This window comes from Suricata suricatta, chromosome 9 (assembly GCF_006229205.1).
Source record: "Suricata suricatta isolate VVHF042 chromosome 9, meerkat_22Aug2017_6uvM2_HiC, whole genome shotgun sequence".
Taxonomy (NCBI): Eukaryota; Metazoa; Chordata; class Mammalia; order Carnivora; family Herpestidae; genus Suricata; species Suricata suricatta.
In genome coordinates, this window is record NC_043708.1 from 102,210,251 (window position 1) to 102,225,819 (window position 15,569).

At 51.2% G+C, this 15,569-nt stretch overlaps 1 protein-coding gene across 2 annotated transcripts in view; it reads right to left on the minus strand.

The window, feature by feature from the left end:
* The window catches only part of RBPMS2 (RNA binding protein, mRNA processing factor 2), a 49,140-nt gene that overhangs the window by 11,235 nt on the left and 22,336 nt on the right, over window positions 1-15,569 (minus strand). The window lies entirely within an intron of this gene.

Here is a 15,569-nt window from a genome sequence, read left to right on the forward strand (position 1 = left end):
TAGGATCTTACCAGCTTCAAGTGAGCCAGATGGTGCTGTAAGTTATGAGCCTTGGTTACAAGTTGATGGTAAAGCCAAAGGAGACACCAGGTGCCCATCCTGTGGCTCCAACCAACCCTGACCTTCAGAACTGTGGGTGAGGTCCCTAAGAGGGTTGGCAGGGCACTCTTTCTAAGTTATTACTGCTGGTCAAATGCTGCTGGCACAGATGCTCAACTAGCAAGGCCAGATCAGCCAATGATCACAACGGGGAAGGAGGATTCCCCATTGTTTAGATCCATTAGAAATATATAGTAAAACTGTAGCTGAGTTGTGAAAAATCCAAATGATCTTCCCTATACATTTGACTCTGGATTTCAAGTCTCTATTTTATTTATTTAAAGAGAACAAACAGGGAAGGGGAAGGGAGAGAGAAGGTAGAGAATCCCAAGCAGGCTTTCTCCCATTAGCACAGAGCCTGACAAGGAGCTCGAACTCATGAACCTGTGAGATCATGACCTGAGTCAAAATCAAGAGTCAGATGCTTAACTGACTGAGCCACCAGGTGCCCCTCAAGTCACATTTCATACCACCAAGCCAAGCACACGTCTTCTCAAGTCACTCTTGCCAGTGTAAGAAAAAGCTCACGGGCCTCAGCCCGTCTCCCCATCATGTGGCCTTCCTCAGAGCATCTAGATGCCCTACAGTGGGCCACATCTCCTTCCTCAGAGGCACCAGAGAACTTCCTCCCTACTCCAGTGATGGCCTGGCAGACGCAAGAAACAACCTTTTCAGAGACAATGGCTTGAATCAGGAACCTGGGCAGTAAGGCAAAGTTACGCCCAAAGCAGGTAGGCAGACACCCCCACCCCTCCACCTGCCTAGTGAATACACAGATCTGAACAACAGAACCAGGAATGGCAAAGGAAACCACCCCAACAGCTGCTGGGAACCAGTGTCACCAGCCCCGCCCGCACAAGAATGACTCCTAGCACGTGGCTGATAAAGAATGGATGAGGACAAGCTTCTTCTCTCGCGTGCGTTTTTGCCAAGAAGCATACCAAGCAGAATCCTTTGCCATTTAGGATGCATCTTCCCCGTTTGGTCATGCCTTTCCCTCACCAGACACGCCTCTGCTTCCCGGCCTGGGGTGAAGGTTCTGCACATTTCACGGGCCTTGGCAGCTCTGCATTCCTGTATACACAGTTCTCGAGCATGGCCCTGTTTTCAGAAGCACCTGGGAAACACTGGATGGCCGAAGCTCCAGGGTGGTGTAAACCCAGTTCCTGGGCTCCAGAGAACAACAATCCTCTACACCCTCTCCCCTTTGATGAAAGAGCCTTCAATTTACACGCAGGTCTCCTCACTACTCATCCAGGCCACTTTTGGGTGCCAGGACATGGGCACCTAGCCCACCCCGAGATGGACTGAAAGAGCACAAGCCAGCCAGGGCCCTGCTGGAAGGACCTGGATCAGTACTACTCCCTCCTCCGCGGGATGTGGTTTTGGTCAAAGACGTGGAGCCAGAGCCGCCCCACAGAAACCTCTGCCTCAGTTCTCCCCAGGGGCCACCCATTTCACCCAGGCTAATTTTAAACCCTTCCTCAAATGGCTCCTTTCTGGCCAGATCTCCCTAGGGGCCCCCTTAAATAGCAAGTTCTCAGCACAAAATTCCTGCATGGGCTGGGGGTGAGGGTGAGTATGGGGGAGCTTTCCCTCAGTCCCAGTTAGGATCCTTGTTTTCAACCTTCCCGCTGGGCCAGATGACCTTTTTCCTCTGCCTCCATCTTTTAGGTTCTCAAGGGTCCAAAATGCTATAATACAGCTACCATCCTGTCCCTGGCCACCTCTCAGGAAACAAGCTAGGGTCAGGCAGTTAAGGATTAGGTGGTGGGTCTCTTTCCGCTAGAGGTCACAGGAAGCCTAACTTGAGTACTCTTCTTGGTTCTCACCTTGGTTGCCCCAGCAGATGATGTGCCCCCTCTGGCAATCCCCTTGTGCAAATAGGGAAACTAAGGCCCAGAAAGGGCATATGCAGCTTAGGAGCTGAGCTGAGTAAGTTCCAGGGACCCTGACTTAGTCATCTATGCCACCAGCAATCCATCTTGCTGTGGGGACAGAAGGAATGGTACCTGGGTGGCCTTTTTGGTCCCATGGGTGGGTAAAAAGCTGCCACTGTTCATTCAGTAGCCAGTCCCTTCCCCCCGGCACTTATTTAGGATGACAGCAAAGCTGGAGTGATGGGGGAAGATTAAGAAGAAATAGGCAAACCAGAGGTGGCAGGATGTATACACTCAGCAGGCTAGTCAACTCCATGTGGAGAGGACAAGAGGTTGCAGAGCCTGCCCCCCTCACTTCCAACTCCGTCAGGCCCTGCCCCAACCCCAACTATTCCAGGCCCCAGACAAGCACCCACACAGGCCTGTCTCAGGCAGCTGCTTGTGCTGCCCCTCAGCACTCCCCTTCCTGGCCTGGGGTGAAGGTTCTGCACATTTTTTTTTCCCTCATTCCTTTTTTTTTTTAAGTTTATTAATTTATTTTGAAAGACACACACACACAGAATCCCAAGCAAGTCCCACATTGTCAGCATGGTGTCCAACTTAGGGATCGACCTCATGAAACCACAAGATCATGACCTGAGCCAAAATCAAGAGTCAGATGCTTAACTGACTGAGCCACCCAGGCACCCCTCCCCTTCCTCATTCCTTAACTAAAAGGCACTCCTCTCGTGGGTGCCTCTATTTCCTCATTCCCCTTTCCTTCCTCAGGAGTCCTATGGGGAGAGGACCCCCTGCCTTTTGTCTGTCATTCCCACAATCTGAACTTACACCCTCCACCTGGACTCTATAAAACCCAGACACAGGAACCAAATCTTGAAACTTTCCTATCATCAACTAAGGTACCTAGAGTCAGGTCTCAGCATTTGAGATGTCCCCCATCTCTATGCACCTGAGTCCCCCAAAGAGAAACCCCCAGCCAGAGACAGATGTGGCCCAGCAGGGCAAGGTGACACCACACGTGGGGAAGAGAACAGGCTTCAGCTGGTAACACCAGAGTCTGTACCCCAACTTCATGCCTGGCTTGGGGAAGCTGTTCACCTCAGTTTCCTCGTCTGTACGATGCTGATACCATCTACCTTCACGATAAAGAGCCCAGCATGTAGGAGAGGCTCAACAAAATACTGATTCCTTAGGGCTCCTATAATCACAGCATTCACCTGTACAAAAACCTTCCCTATCAGGTGCCATGAGCCATTTATTTATAAGGTTGCCTACTTGGATTGGATCCAAGTCAGTCTAAAGCTGGGAATGCAGATGAGTCAACCTTCGATAGTCAATGGATTCTTTAGTGTTCCTCTCCTAAGGAGGGAATAACCAAGGTGGAGGGCACATGGAGACCAGCTAGTTCAATATCTTTATTTTGCCGATGAGGAAACTGAGGCTCACAATACAAAGGTGACAGAGTAAGCTGACGGTACATTCAGAATCCTTTAGGGACAGAGACACACAGTTACTTCTCCAGGCCCTCACCACCTAGTCCTGTGTCCCAGGCTGGCACTGGAGACCACTCCTTCCACGCCACTTACTAGAGCCAGTGTCATGGCCAGAAGGTGCAACATTCAGCAAGAGTTCGAGTACAGACAAGGATTCAGGAACCAATTGCTGATTGATGCCAAGATAGAAAGATTCACCAAAGAACACACGTCCTGCCAACTCCACATATTTAGTACGAGAATTCAATATACACAAATAATGTGTTAAAGTATTTAAAGAAAATATAAGGGGTGGTTCACAAAATCCCAGGCTGCTAGAAGGCACCAAACTTGTTTACCTGAGCCTTTCTCTTTCCATACGCTTACTCATTCTCCAGAAGTCTCCAGACAACCCAAAGGATTATTATCCTCCCGCCCCCAGTCCTGAGACATTGAAGGCAACCGCAGTCCTTTTAAAATGGTCATCTTTAGGGGCACCTGGTGGTTCAGTTGGTTAAGCATCAGACTTAGGCTCGGGTCATGATCTCCCACATCAGTCTCTGTGCTGACAGCTCAGAGCCTGGAGCCTGATTCAGATTCTGTATCTCTCTCTCTCTCTCTCTGCCTCTCCCCCACTTACACTCTGCCTGTCTCTCTCTCACAAAAGTAAACATTAAAATATACATATAAACAAATAAATAATAAAATTGTCATCTTTATGGCAAGTACCAGCACACGGTGTGGAAGGTGTGTCTGGAACAGGGTAGGGAAGGTGTTAGGGGAGAGGTGGAGACAGTATGGAGAATCTCTAGAGGTCAGTGAAAGAAGAAACATGCTGAGGAACAGCTTTTCTGGTGGAACCTGCTGGAAACACCAGATTCAACATGGATTAAGCTAGAGAGATGTGTCTGCACAGGTCACTGCAGACATGGCCATGCGGCCTTCACGGTCGGCAGCAGACTTGGCTGCGCTGGAGATCCCAGCCAGCACCAGGCTTGCCTAGAGGAAACAAATGGCCTTTGGCACAACTGTGTCCCCCATCCAGCAGACTATGGGGACCGAGGCTGCTCTTCCCCTAGGCAAGTCCTGCTGCCTGTCCTTCCCCCAAGTTGCTGGGAGTCAAAGGGTGAGGGAGGTCCAGCCCCATCTGCTAAGTCCACACTACAGGCTATCATCGGCGGACAGACTTCCTGGGGTTGTCTAGGTCTTCACTGTGTGTTCTTGGGCTCTTTCCCACCAGCTAGTACTGGGCTCATATACAGTGCCATGGAGGTGGGGGGAATTCCTCACCTCTTCCACAGGAGGCCCCTGGGCTCACTCCCAGTGCTCCAGGGGTGAGGCACAGAAGGGCAGGACTGGGTGGCCTCCCTCACCCCCAGCATTATTCTTGAGGTCCCTGTGGAGGCAATGTTCCCTAGAAGAAACCTCTCAACTCACTTTCTAACCCCAGCATGACAGAGCACCCAGGATCCCCAGACTCCTGGCTCTTTCCCTTTGCAGCACTCCTCAGCCCAGAGTAGCATCACCTTCTGAAGAGAAGTACGAAGAAGGGCCTCTGACCAACTCATTCATATCCGTGTGTCTGATGTTTTTCCTTTAGACAAACTGACATTTGTTTATAGATGTTCAGAAACAATGAAATCAAACAGAAGGCTTCAAGAACAAAGTGATACTGATACCCACTGTATCAGCCTTATATATTTTTAACATTTATTTGATTTAAAAATTTTGTTAGTTTATTTTCAGAGAGAGAGGGAGAACAGAAGCAGAGGAGAGACAGAGAGAGAGAGAGAGAGAGAGAGAGAGAGAGAGAGAGAGAGAGAGAAATCCCAAGCAGGCTCTGAGCTGTCAGCATGCTTAAATGATTGAACTACCCAGACACCCTTTATTTATTTAAAAAAATTGTTTAATGTTTATTTATTTTTAAGACAGAGACAGAGTGCAAACAAGGGAGGGGCACAGAGAGAGGGAGACACAGAATCTGAAATGGGCTCCAGGCTCTGAGCTGTCAGCACAGAACCTGATGCGGGGCTTGAACCCACAAACCAAGAGATCATGACCTGAGCTGAAGCCGGACGCTCAACCGACTGAGCCACCCAGGCACCTCTATTTATTTTATTTTAGAGAGAGAGAGTACAAGCAGAGGAGGGGCAGACGGGGGAGGGGGCGGGGAGGAGAGAAAAAGAGAGGGACAGGGAGAAGGAGAAGTAGGGAGGGAGAGAAAATCTTAAGCGGGCTCTGCAACCAGTGCAGAGTCCAATGTGGGGCTCAATCTCACGACTATGAGATCATGACCTGGACCGAAAATAAGAGCTGGACGCTTAACCACCTGAGCCACTCAGGCACTCTAGCATCAGCCTTATAGCTTCTGTGGGAAAGGCTTCTAGGCAGGACTCATCCTCTTTCTACCAGTCCTGGTGGACATCTCTCCTGTTCCTGGACCCTCGCACAGGTAGACCTGTCATTCAGTGTCCCCAAGCCAGGCCAGCTCTCTAGTTAGTGGCTGCTCAGAGGGCTCCATCCTCCCCCAGGGCACACAGGGCACCCAGCTCACATGGAGGCCCTGCAAGAGTTACGGGAAGGGGGCTACTGCGAGACAAAGGGGGAGAGGGGAGCTACCCAGAGGAAAGCAGCTGAGTGCTTCCAGGACTGGGGCGGCAGTCGGTGGGGGCCCTCCTTCAAGAAGAGGGCCCTGCACTCAGGCTGGGGCCTGGCCACTCTGCGGTCACCAGGTGTGGGCCCTCCTCTACCATGGGAGGGACAGGCCTGATGCCAAGGGCCCTGTAGCTCCAACTCGCCCCAACCTTTTTGACACAAGACTCCCTTCACACTGAGGGTTAAACATTCAACTTCACAGATAAGGGTGGCAGTAGGGTATGGTGGCTGGGAGGGCAGGTCCATAAGTACCAGATTTGGTTATGAGACAGAAAGGGTAAACACTGCTTTCAAAAACAGTGGAATGTTCATAGATATTAAACCCTCTTATCCTTTAACTCTGAAGGACAAGCACAGCCTTCTTCAAAAGCCCAGCCTTATCATGGCCAAGACCACACCCTGGGTTTCAGGGACCAACTGGCCAGAAGACAGACCTTTTCTCCACAAAGGATGCTAAGGTAGGACAACAGTAGGGCCACCCCCCACTTTTCCCCACCCCTAAATAAACCCTATAGGTCCACCAGGAACGCTATGCCCTAGAAGAAAGACTCCTGCCTTCCAGGCACAGGACTGGGACACAGGAAGGGCATACTTAGGAAAGCTTGACTCTGGGCAATAGATATATCCTACCAAAGAGATAAAAATGACATTTGAAGATGGATTCCTTGCAGCAATCCTTTAGTATCGCTGAAACTTGGAATCCAATCTGGAAAGGAAAAACTATTTCAACTGTCCATTCCATCAAATCTTTCAAGTGATGGGCTCACTTTGAATCCCCATCTACGAGGCTTATTGTGAGCTCTGGTGTCATCTGGATGGAAAACACCACTTCGGGAAGGAGTGGGGGGAGAAGGGAAATCCAAAACGGGAAAAACAAGCCTCTCATAAGCCCCTCCCACATCCTTCCCTGACTCCCAGCCCTCTGAAGCAACTGAAATGCAGAATATTTGAGCTGGAAGAAACCTTATTTTTAGATGAGGACACCAAGACCCAGGGGTCCAGCGAGCTGCTTGTGGTCACGGAGCATGTCAGAAGCAGCACCGGGGTCCCCAGGTGTTTGTGAGTCAATGCTCCTTTGCAGACCTTCATTTCACACACCAACTTACTCAGAACCCACTCAGGTCAGTCTTGGGCCCCTTGAAAATAAGTGGCCTTTAGCCTTTCACATAAGGGGCCAGAAACAGCCCCTTGCAGAAAGTTGATTTGGGGCGGGAGGGTTAGAGGGTATCCTATCGGAGGATCCCACAGTTAGTCCTCAACAGAATTAAGTACAGGGAGGTCAAAGGGAAGACAGACGGCCAATTCCCAGCAGCTAAGTGGGAGCAGCCTTGTGTTCCACTGACTTGGAGGCAGGGGCCAGAACAGGGCCACATACATGCCTCAGACAGGGCAGTTGGGCACATGTAGCTCCAGGAAGCCCTGAGGCCAAAGCCCCAGCCACCCCATTCTGACCATGGGAGTTTATGAGATGCAGCCTGCATTACATACAGCTTATGAGTCTCCTGATACAAAGATGCTAAAGTTCTCTTCTAAGCTTGCACCAACCACCATCACACCCAGCTCTGCTCTGGCTTCTCCAAGGGGAAGAAGAAACCCCATTGAGAATTAAGACACCTGACTCAGGCTCAGCCCTCCTGCTCAGCAAGAACCTGCTGACCAGACATGGAAAGCCTGGGGAGAAGTCCCAGACTGACCATCAGCAGGCAGGTGGCTTTGTGGCCTTCCTCTGCTGCCTCAACTGTAGAAGGGTACACTGGCCTCAGGGTCCTTCACACTCCACCTTGTAAGATACAGAGGAAGTAGGAGAAGGTGACTTGAGTCTCAGGATAAGACTTCAACACTGCCCTCCTCCATCTTCTCAAAGTTGAAGTGCTTCCCTTCTGCCTACAAGAAGGCGAAATGGTGAAAACGGAGAAAGAGAACAAGAGGGTGACAGAGCAGGATGTAAGCAGTCAGGCCCTGGGCTGAGGCGGGCTTGGAGGTTTGAGAGGGGTCTCTGCTGGTACAATGTTGGGGTTGCCAAAAAGAAACCTCAGAGCAGTCTCTCACACATGCCCCCTGCCCAGAGACCTCAGAGGCCAGGGTTTTTTCTTTTATGCACGTGTGTTGAGGGCAGGGTGGGGGATGGGTTCTGCCCAGGTCCCAGGCTTAGGCTTGGCACCAGCAGGTCGCTCTTACCCCTCCCAGGGAAAGAAGTCCCTCTGAGTGGGGCCACTTGACGAGAGGTGGATGGAATGTGGTGACATGGCCTGCAGACGCAGGACTTATAAGGGCTGAACAAGGACACAGGGAAAAAGAGCAAACAGATACAGCCAGACAGTGGATGTGAATTGAGATACACAGTCCCAGAACCCCAGTGCTTCCCATGCTCCCTCTGAGGAGCTCTGGGCTGCTCCGCTCCCAGACTAGGACACTTCCCAGCTTCCCCTACCTCCCCCACATAGGACACCTCCAACGCCATTAGTCTGACCTGATGTGAAGTCCCAGGCTTAGGACCTGTTCCACACTGTTTTGCCTGCCCCTGCTAATTCCAGTCCCAAATCGAAGGGTACGGCTCTCGGGACCTATTCTGGGCAGCACTTTGTGGTTTCCAGGTCTTTCATACCTACCATCTGGCCTGACAATCCCTTGATATTACAGGCAAAGCAGTACTGACCCATTTTACAGATGAAGAAACAGCTCAGGGATTAGGTGTCTGGCCAGCCAGTGGCTGAGCCAGCAGTAAAATCCAAGTGGTCTGGGAAGCTGAAGCACTTCCCCTACAGCCTGCTGTGTGTCCTAGAGCCCAGACTGCGTGTGTGTGTGTGTGTGTGTGTGTGTGTGTGCGCGCTCAGGGGTCAAGGGAACCAAGCTGGGATGGTAAGAAGTTCTCTAAAGGGTGGGACGTGGCTGGGTATATAGAGAGTGTTAAATAAAATGGCTTCAGACCTCATGCTCCAAGCTACTTCTAACCCCAGGAACAGAAGGCATAACATCTTGGGAACATACCTGGTCAAAAAGCCTGTTGTGAGTACCAGTCTACACCTCATTTATAGGGAACCAGACCAAACTGTGTGAAGTGCACTGTGCAGACTCAGTGGTATGGCTGGATGACTGCTTTCCATTTGGAAACAGGGCCAGGGGCCATGGCTCTCAGAGGCAACTCAAGTGGCAGGCTCACAGAGCCCCCAGCATGGAGGCCTTCTGGGCAAGGCTTCCTTCTCTTCTGTGCCATCCACCTCCCCATCCCTCCTGGTGCTATGTGGTCAGCCAGCACAGATCCATCACTTGTCCCAGTGTCCGGGAAGGGCTGCAGTTGTCACCACTACCACATACCAACCCATGTATCAAAGAGTTGGCTTGGGGGAATCTTATACCCCTGCCCCAGCTCCTAAATCAACACCTCCAACCCTTAAACCACCTGATGGTATTCCACTGTGAACACAGCACTGAGCCTACCATACCTGCACACTACCTTAAGGAAGCAGATGAAGCCTGAGAAGAGATGTTTCCTAACATAATGCTCCTGTTGGGAGAGGATCTCTGTTTAGGAATGGAAGCTGCTTTAAGTGCCTGTATTCTGGTTTGGAGCTCCCCAGTCACAAACATCCCAAGCTGTGCCTGGATATGGCCACAACCATTCATCAAGAATCAGGACCAGAGGCGCCTAGGTGGCTCAGTAGGATAAGTGTCCGATGTCGGCTCAGGTCATGAACTCACAGTGAGTTCGAGCCCTGCATCAGGTTCTGTGCTGGCAGCTCAGAGTATGGAGCCTGTTTCAGATTCTGTGTGTCCCTCTCTCTCTCTGCCCCTCCCCTGGTCCTGCTCTGTCTCTCTGTGTCTCAAAAATAAACAAACAAAAAAAAAAGAGGACTAATCTGGGCAGAAGTTCTTCACACAGTCTTCATTTCAGTAAATATTCTCAAAAAAGAACCGCAGATCCTATTCCAGTAGCCTCTCCTGACCACCCCCAACTCCGTCAATAAAAGCCCAAAACTCACTTGGGAATAGAGGTTGGCTAACTACAAAAGGGAGGTAGGTACTCCAGACACTCATCCCATGGCTTGGTCCAGGTCTGGCTCTGTGCTTTCTCCCTGGGAGTCCCAGGCTTGTTCAGAACTATACAGGCGGCTTTGATGACTTCTGACAGCCAAGAGCCTCTACCCAGTTGGCCATAAATGACTAAAGGCCATGGCAGATAGGCCTACACAGCCCCTCCCACTACACAGAGCCCCTGCTATAGTCCAGAGCCCCCCAACAAGGATAGATTTACTAGTGGACTCTTCAAGAAGGGGGGATCCCATCTGTCAGCCTTGGCACATTCAGAGGTAACCATATTTTTTCCATCCAAAGATAGGATGAGGAAGCAGCAGAAAGAGGGAGGCCATGCTGTCCCTGGGCAAGGGGGTAGATGGGGTTCTGGCATACAGAGCTTTGTGGAATATCTATAGCTCCAGCCTCACAGCAGCATTGTTTCTGCAGTCTAGTAATGGGCTCTGCCCTACTGCCTCATGGCTTTGCCAGAGTGTGAAGACACCTCTAAGGCAGCCACGGTCAGGGAATGGCAGAGAAACTAAGGTAGCAGAGGTCAGGGCTACCCAAAACCAATGGCCCAACAGAGGCTAGGGGCCACTGTGTAGTACAGAACCTAGCACTCAAGCTCAGTGCTGGATAAACAGAGGTTGGAGGCCATGGAGTAGGAATCCAGCCCCCAGGGCAGGTGGGGTGGACTCCTCTATCTCTCAGGACTGTCTGGAGGCCCAATGGTAATAAATGGGTGGAGACCATGAGAGCAAAACTTGAGGCACCTGCACTTCATGTCTTAACTCCACTTAGAGTACTCACCAGACTCTCTCTGGAGACGGGGATGGGAAGAAATCAGCATGTCCAAATGTTGAATGATTTAGAAGCTGGTTCCTACTGGAATAAGCTAGCCTGGGTGCCCATGAGCTGGGAAGGGACAGAGAAGGAAACCCAATGGAATGACCCACCCCCACAAAAATGACAGGCAATTGATTTAGAGTGGGTACCATTTCTTACTTAAGATGCCCAAATCATCAGGGTATCAGGGTGGGGTGGGGTGGGAGAAGGAATGAAAGCAGTGAGCCCCTGCACAGGAAATAAGGGGTTGTATTGCCTGTAGAGAACTGAACAATAATAAAAGTGACTTGATCTGGTTTTATTATCATCTCTGGCAATTCTAAATCCTGTAGGTGATAAAGATGCTCCTTCTACAAGGGCTGCCAGCTCCCATCACCCAGCCTTCAGATACCTATCCCAGCCCAGAGGGAACTAGGCTGGAGCAGCAGCACCCAAAGCTCAGGCCTCAAAAACTTTAGTTGTGGGACCTTTTCTTCTGTGCCCCCAAAACTCACCAAAACTCTAATATAAAACAGAACAGTAAGTATGGTGAGTGTGTGGTTAAGATCAAACTCTGGGTTCAAATCCCAACTTACCTACTAACTACATGAAAGTCACCTTTCTTAGATTCCTCATTTATAAAATGGTAATGACAATAACATATGTAATTCACAGTGCTGTTCTGCAAGATCAAGGAGGTAAAAGGGTGAATTACTTCAAGTAACGCCTGGCACAAATACTGCGTATGGGCTTACTACTAATCGGACAGCATCTCTATTAGGTTATTTGAGCAGAGAGGACACATCCACAACCCCCAGGGGGGAAGTCCCAGCCTAAAGAATCTGCCTGGACCCTGTGTCCAGGTAAATGCCTAGAAGCAGAGAGTCCTCCCTACCTTCATACTAAAAAAAAAAAAAAAAAAAAAAAAAAAAAGGCTTGTAGATAGGGCATCAAGATGTCCCAGATTCTGTCAAATGTTTTTATTTTTTTAAATTTTTAAAAAATGTTTTATTTATTTTTGATACAGAGAGAGAAAGAGCATGAGAAGGGGAGGGTCAGAGAGAGGAGGAGACACAGAACCGGAACCAGGCTCCAGGCCCTGAGCTAGCTGTCAGCACAGAGCCTGACACGGGGCTTGAACCCACGAACGTGAGATCTGACCTGGGCCGAAGTCGGAGGCTTAACTGACTGAGCCACCCAGGCACCCCTGTCAAATGTTTTTAGTGGCAGAGAAAAGGGGAAGTGGCCGAGTCATATGCTGGACCCCAGAATTCCTTCACCTTCATCTAGAGTGCTGACCTTGGCCCATACTGCCAGGGGCTCAGCTGGTCCCTCAGAAACCTCTAGAGGACAAACAGTGGACCCAAGGGTGCCCCGCCTGCAAGGAGCCACATTGGCCCAGATCCACCGGATGCAATGGACAAGAAAAGATGGGAGTAGGAGGGCTAAGTAAGGGGCCAAGACCCTCCAGTCAAGCTGTAGCCCCTTTGGCTGCCATTAAAGCCTGCCTTCCTACAGTTTACCATTAGGCTGGCAAAAAAAACCTTCAACACTTAGAAACTTGAACTCCACCCACCCAAGATTCCAAATACTATTTCCCTTAGGGCCCCCCACCCAATAATGAATAATTACTGTAACTTAGTATTACCTTGTACTATGAAATTAAAGTCTCCATTTTCAAAATAGACCATGTTTTCAAACCACATGTACCCCTCTTCAGAAACATTATAACTCTCTAGCCATCCCTAAAGAATCAGTAAGACAAGCTTGGGTCTGGGGTTCCACAGCATCAGAGGCAAGCCTGCCCTTGCTGTCTTATGTCACCTTCTGGAGTTCCAGCACCAGCTATGACTTGCCTGGGTTAATGTAGAGCCTCTAGACTGAAAGGGACACTCAGCTCTTCCCCTGTAGACCCTCTCCTTAATTCCTGGCTGCCCTCCTTAGCTTTCAAAGGGTATCAAAGCTTCTAACACCTCGCCTTTCCAAGTGACAAAAAATGCCAATTTACCCCCAACCTGGCATGATCTCAGGCTCTTCACAACATGGCCCCAGCACTGCTGAAACCTAGCAAACTCCTGGAAGTCATGTGGCTCCACATTCTCCTCTCACTTTTATACATGCTAGTCCCTCTTCTTGGAATGCTTTCCGACCAGCACAAGTCTAAGAACTCCTACTGAGCCCCATCTCAGGGAAGGCTGACCTCTACCTTCTCAGTGGCACCACAGCATCACTTGGTGATATCCCCTTATTTCACCACATCCCATCCCCTCCTGGCAAGTCCTTCTCACCTTCCAGGCTGTGATCTTTCACCTGGAATCCTGACCCCTGGTCCAGAAAAAGAATCTAATGCCTGTAATAGGGATGAAGCCCCAGTGGGTAGGGTGGCCATGCAGGGGGAGTCAAGTTCATGCAAAGGAGCTTAAGATGAGCAGCCCCACTGATACCCCCTTCTGGAGCCATGAAAACATACCCCTTTCTCCAGCAACCTAACACCTTTACGAATGAGTAGAGTGAGTAGGATTCTTTCGTTCTCTAGGCTTGCTTTACCTAATCTCCAAGAGCCAGCCTGGGTCAGTCATGAGAGTAAACTACCACTGCTAACAGATCCCCCAGATGGTGGCTCCTGGGGGACGTGGAAATGACTGCTTAGGGGGCGTTGAAGCTAACGGAAGAAATCCAGTTCCAGCTCAAACCACCAATTCAAGATGGAACCTCAGCAGAAGAGCTCTTGGCCCAGAAGGCTAATTAGGGGAGGGGGCTCATCCTTCAAATGACCTGGCCAGAGCAGACACTGGGCTCTAGGAGATTCCCAGAGCCTTTAGTTTTAGACTTCTGTGAAACACAGCCCTGTGCCTCTCCAACAGCACCAGGTACACTGACTCCCTGAACCCCTAGTGCTATAACCCATCTCTGCCCCAAGGAGAAGTTAACAGGGATTCCACTTCTTGAGGATCCTGCCCTCTCTCTCAGAAAAAGGCAATTAGAAAAAGGTGACCAATACTTCAAATGCTTTCTCTAAGACTTTAGCTTGGCCACATGGTTCACCCTTCCCACTTCAAAGGAGTAGGTCTGAGGGTCAGCGCAGCCTCTTGGGTAAACTCCCTGTTGAAGTCAACCCTCTAGCATTAGTGGTATTCTGGGTTCTTGCCCAGCTTCACAGGAGATGGCTTCCCTCCCCCAGGTTCAACCCACAGGAGGCCAAGCAGAGATCAGCTCCCCTCCCCAACACCAGCAACTCTGTCACCCTCCCCCAACTCTCAGGCGAGACTCTGAACTACCAGGTACAGAGAGGATGGGGTTAAGGTTCCCATCAGTGCCACGGGCCTGTCTGTCGGCATGTCAAGGTCCAAGGAGGAGGAGGCCTTCAGGAGACAAAACCATCCCAAAGCACCGGAGCCCACACAAAACTAGCGGACAAATGTCAGGCCCTCCCTTGCCACCCTTCAGAGTGAACTATATTCCCCCACCCTCCCTCCCAAAAGAGTGAGATCTAGACCTAGATTCTCAAGATGCCATGCCATTGGTGGACTAGGGCTGGCAGTAGGCCTCTGAATTACTAAGAGTGGGAGTTCGGGGTGTGACCCTCCCACCATCCCTCCCACAGTGAGGAGCCCAGCCCAGCAGTGGGCCACTGCCGCCATTCTGCACCAAACCCTTAGCACGGCCAGCCGGCACCACCGGCACTACACTGGAGGGAGGTGAGGGAGGTAGCAATACAGCCTCCACCAGGGGATCTGCGGTTTCTCCCCCAGACCAAGGGGAAGGGAGCTCAGGGTGGATAACTGGCCCTTGGTTTCCTGGGCAAGAGCTTGCCAAGGCACGGCAGGAAGGGTCTCCTAGCCTTGGAGTGACACAGCAGAGGCCAGAGGCCCTCGTAGAGAGCTGCAAAGCCTGTCCCCTTTCTACACCAGTTTTTGTCTCTGTCGGCCCAGCTCCTGGTCTCCATTCGCCGCCCATAGCCTTAAGGCTTATATTCACCACCTCACCACCTCCCCCCCACGCACACACCCTCCCCGATTTCGCCATCCCATTAACCACCCAGCTGCTGCTGATTCCACGAAGCAGCCTCACACTCCCTCCTCATACTTAGCACATATCTAGTGGACAAGATAATGTCGCCTTTCCTTGCACAATCCCACCCAGGCCAGCTCTGGGGTCCTGGATTGCCTGCTGGAGCAAAACCGGGGGAAGGAGAACCGGGAGCGAAGTATCTTTAGGCATCTCTTTCTCAACTCTAATTAACTGCCAGCTGACTTCTTTGCCAAAGCACAGGTTCTGGGGCTGCAAGGAAAGTCCGTCCCCCTCCCGTGACTACTGCTCAGTTGTAGTGAACCAAGGTGCCGGGCGGCCAGCCCGGGCCTCCAAGGTCACCGGGAGGGGTCAGGGTGGAAAGTGCAAGGGAGTGAGGGTGCCGCCCGCCCGTGGTGCTAATCCCGCTCAGTATCTTCCAGCAAAGGCGGGAGTCCCGGCAGTACCGGAGGAGCGCCTCGGGTAGCGGGCCGGGCCGAGAGTGGAGAACGAGGGACGCGCGGGCAGCAGGCGTGGGGCGCCCACCACGGGACGCACGGACGGCGGCCGGCGCGCGGCCCGCCCCGAGCCCGGGAGGGCGGGGAGACAATGCCCG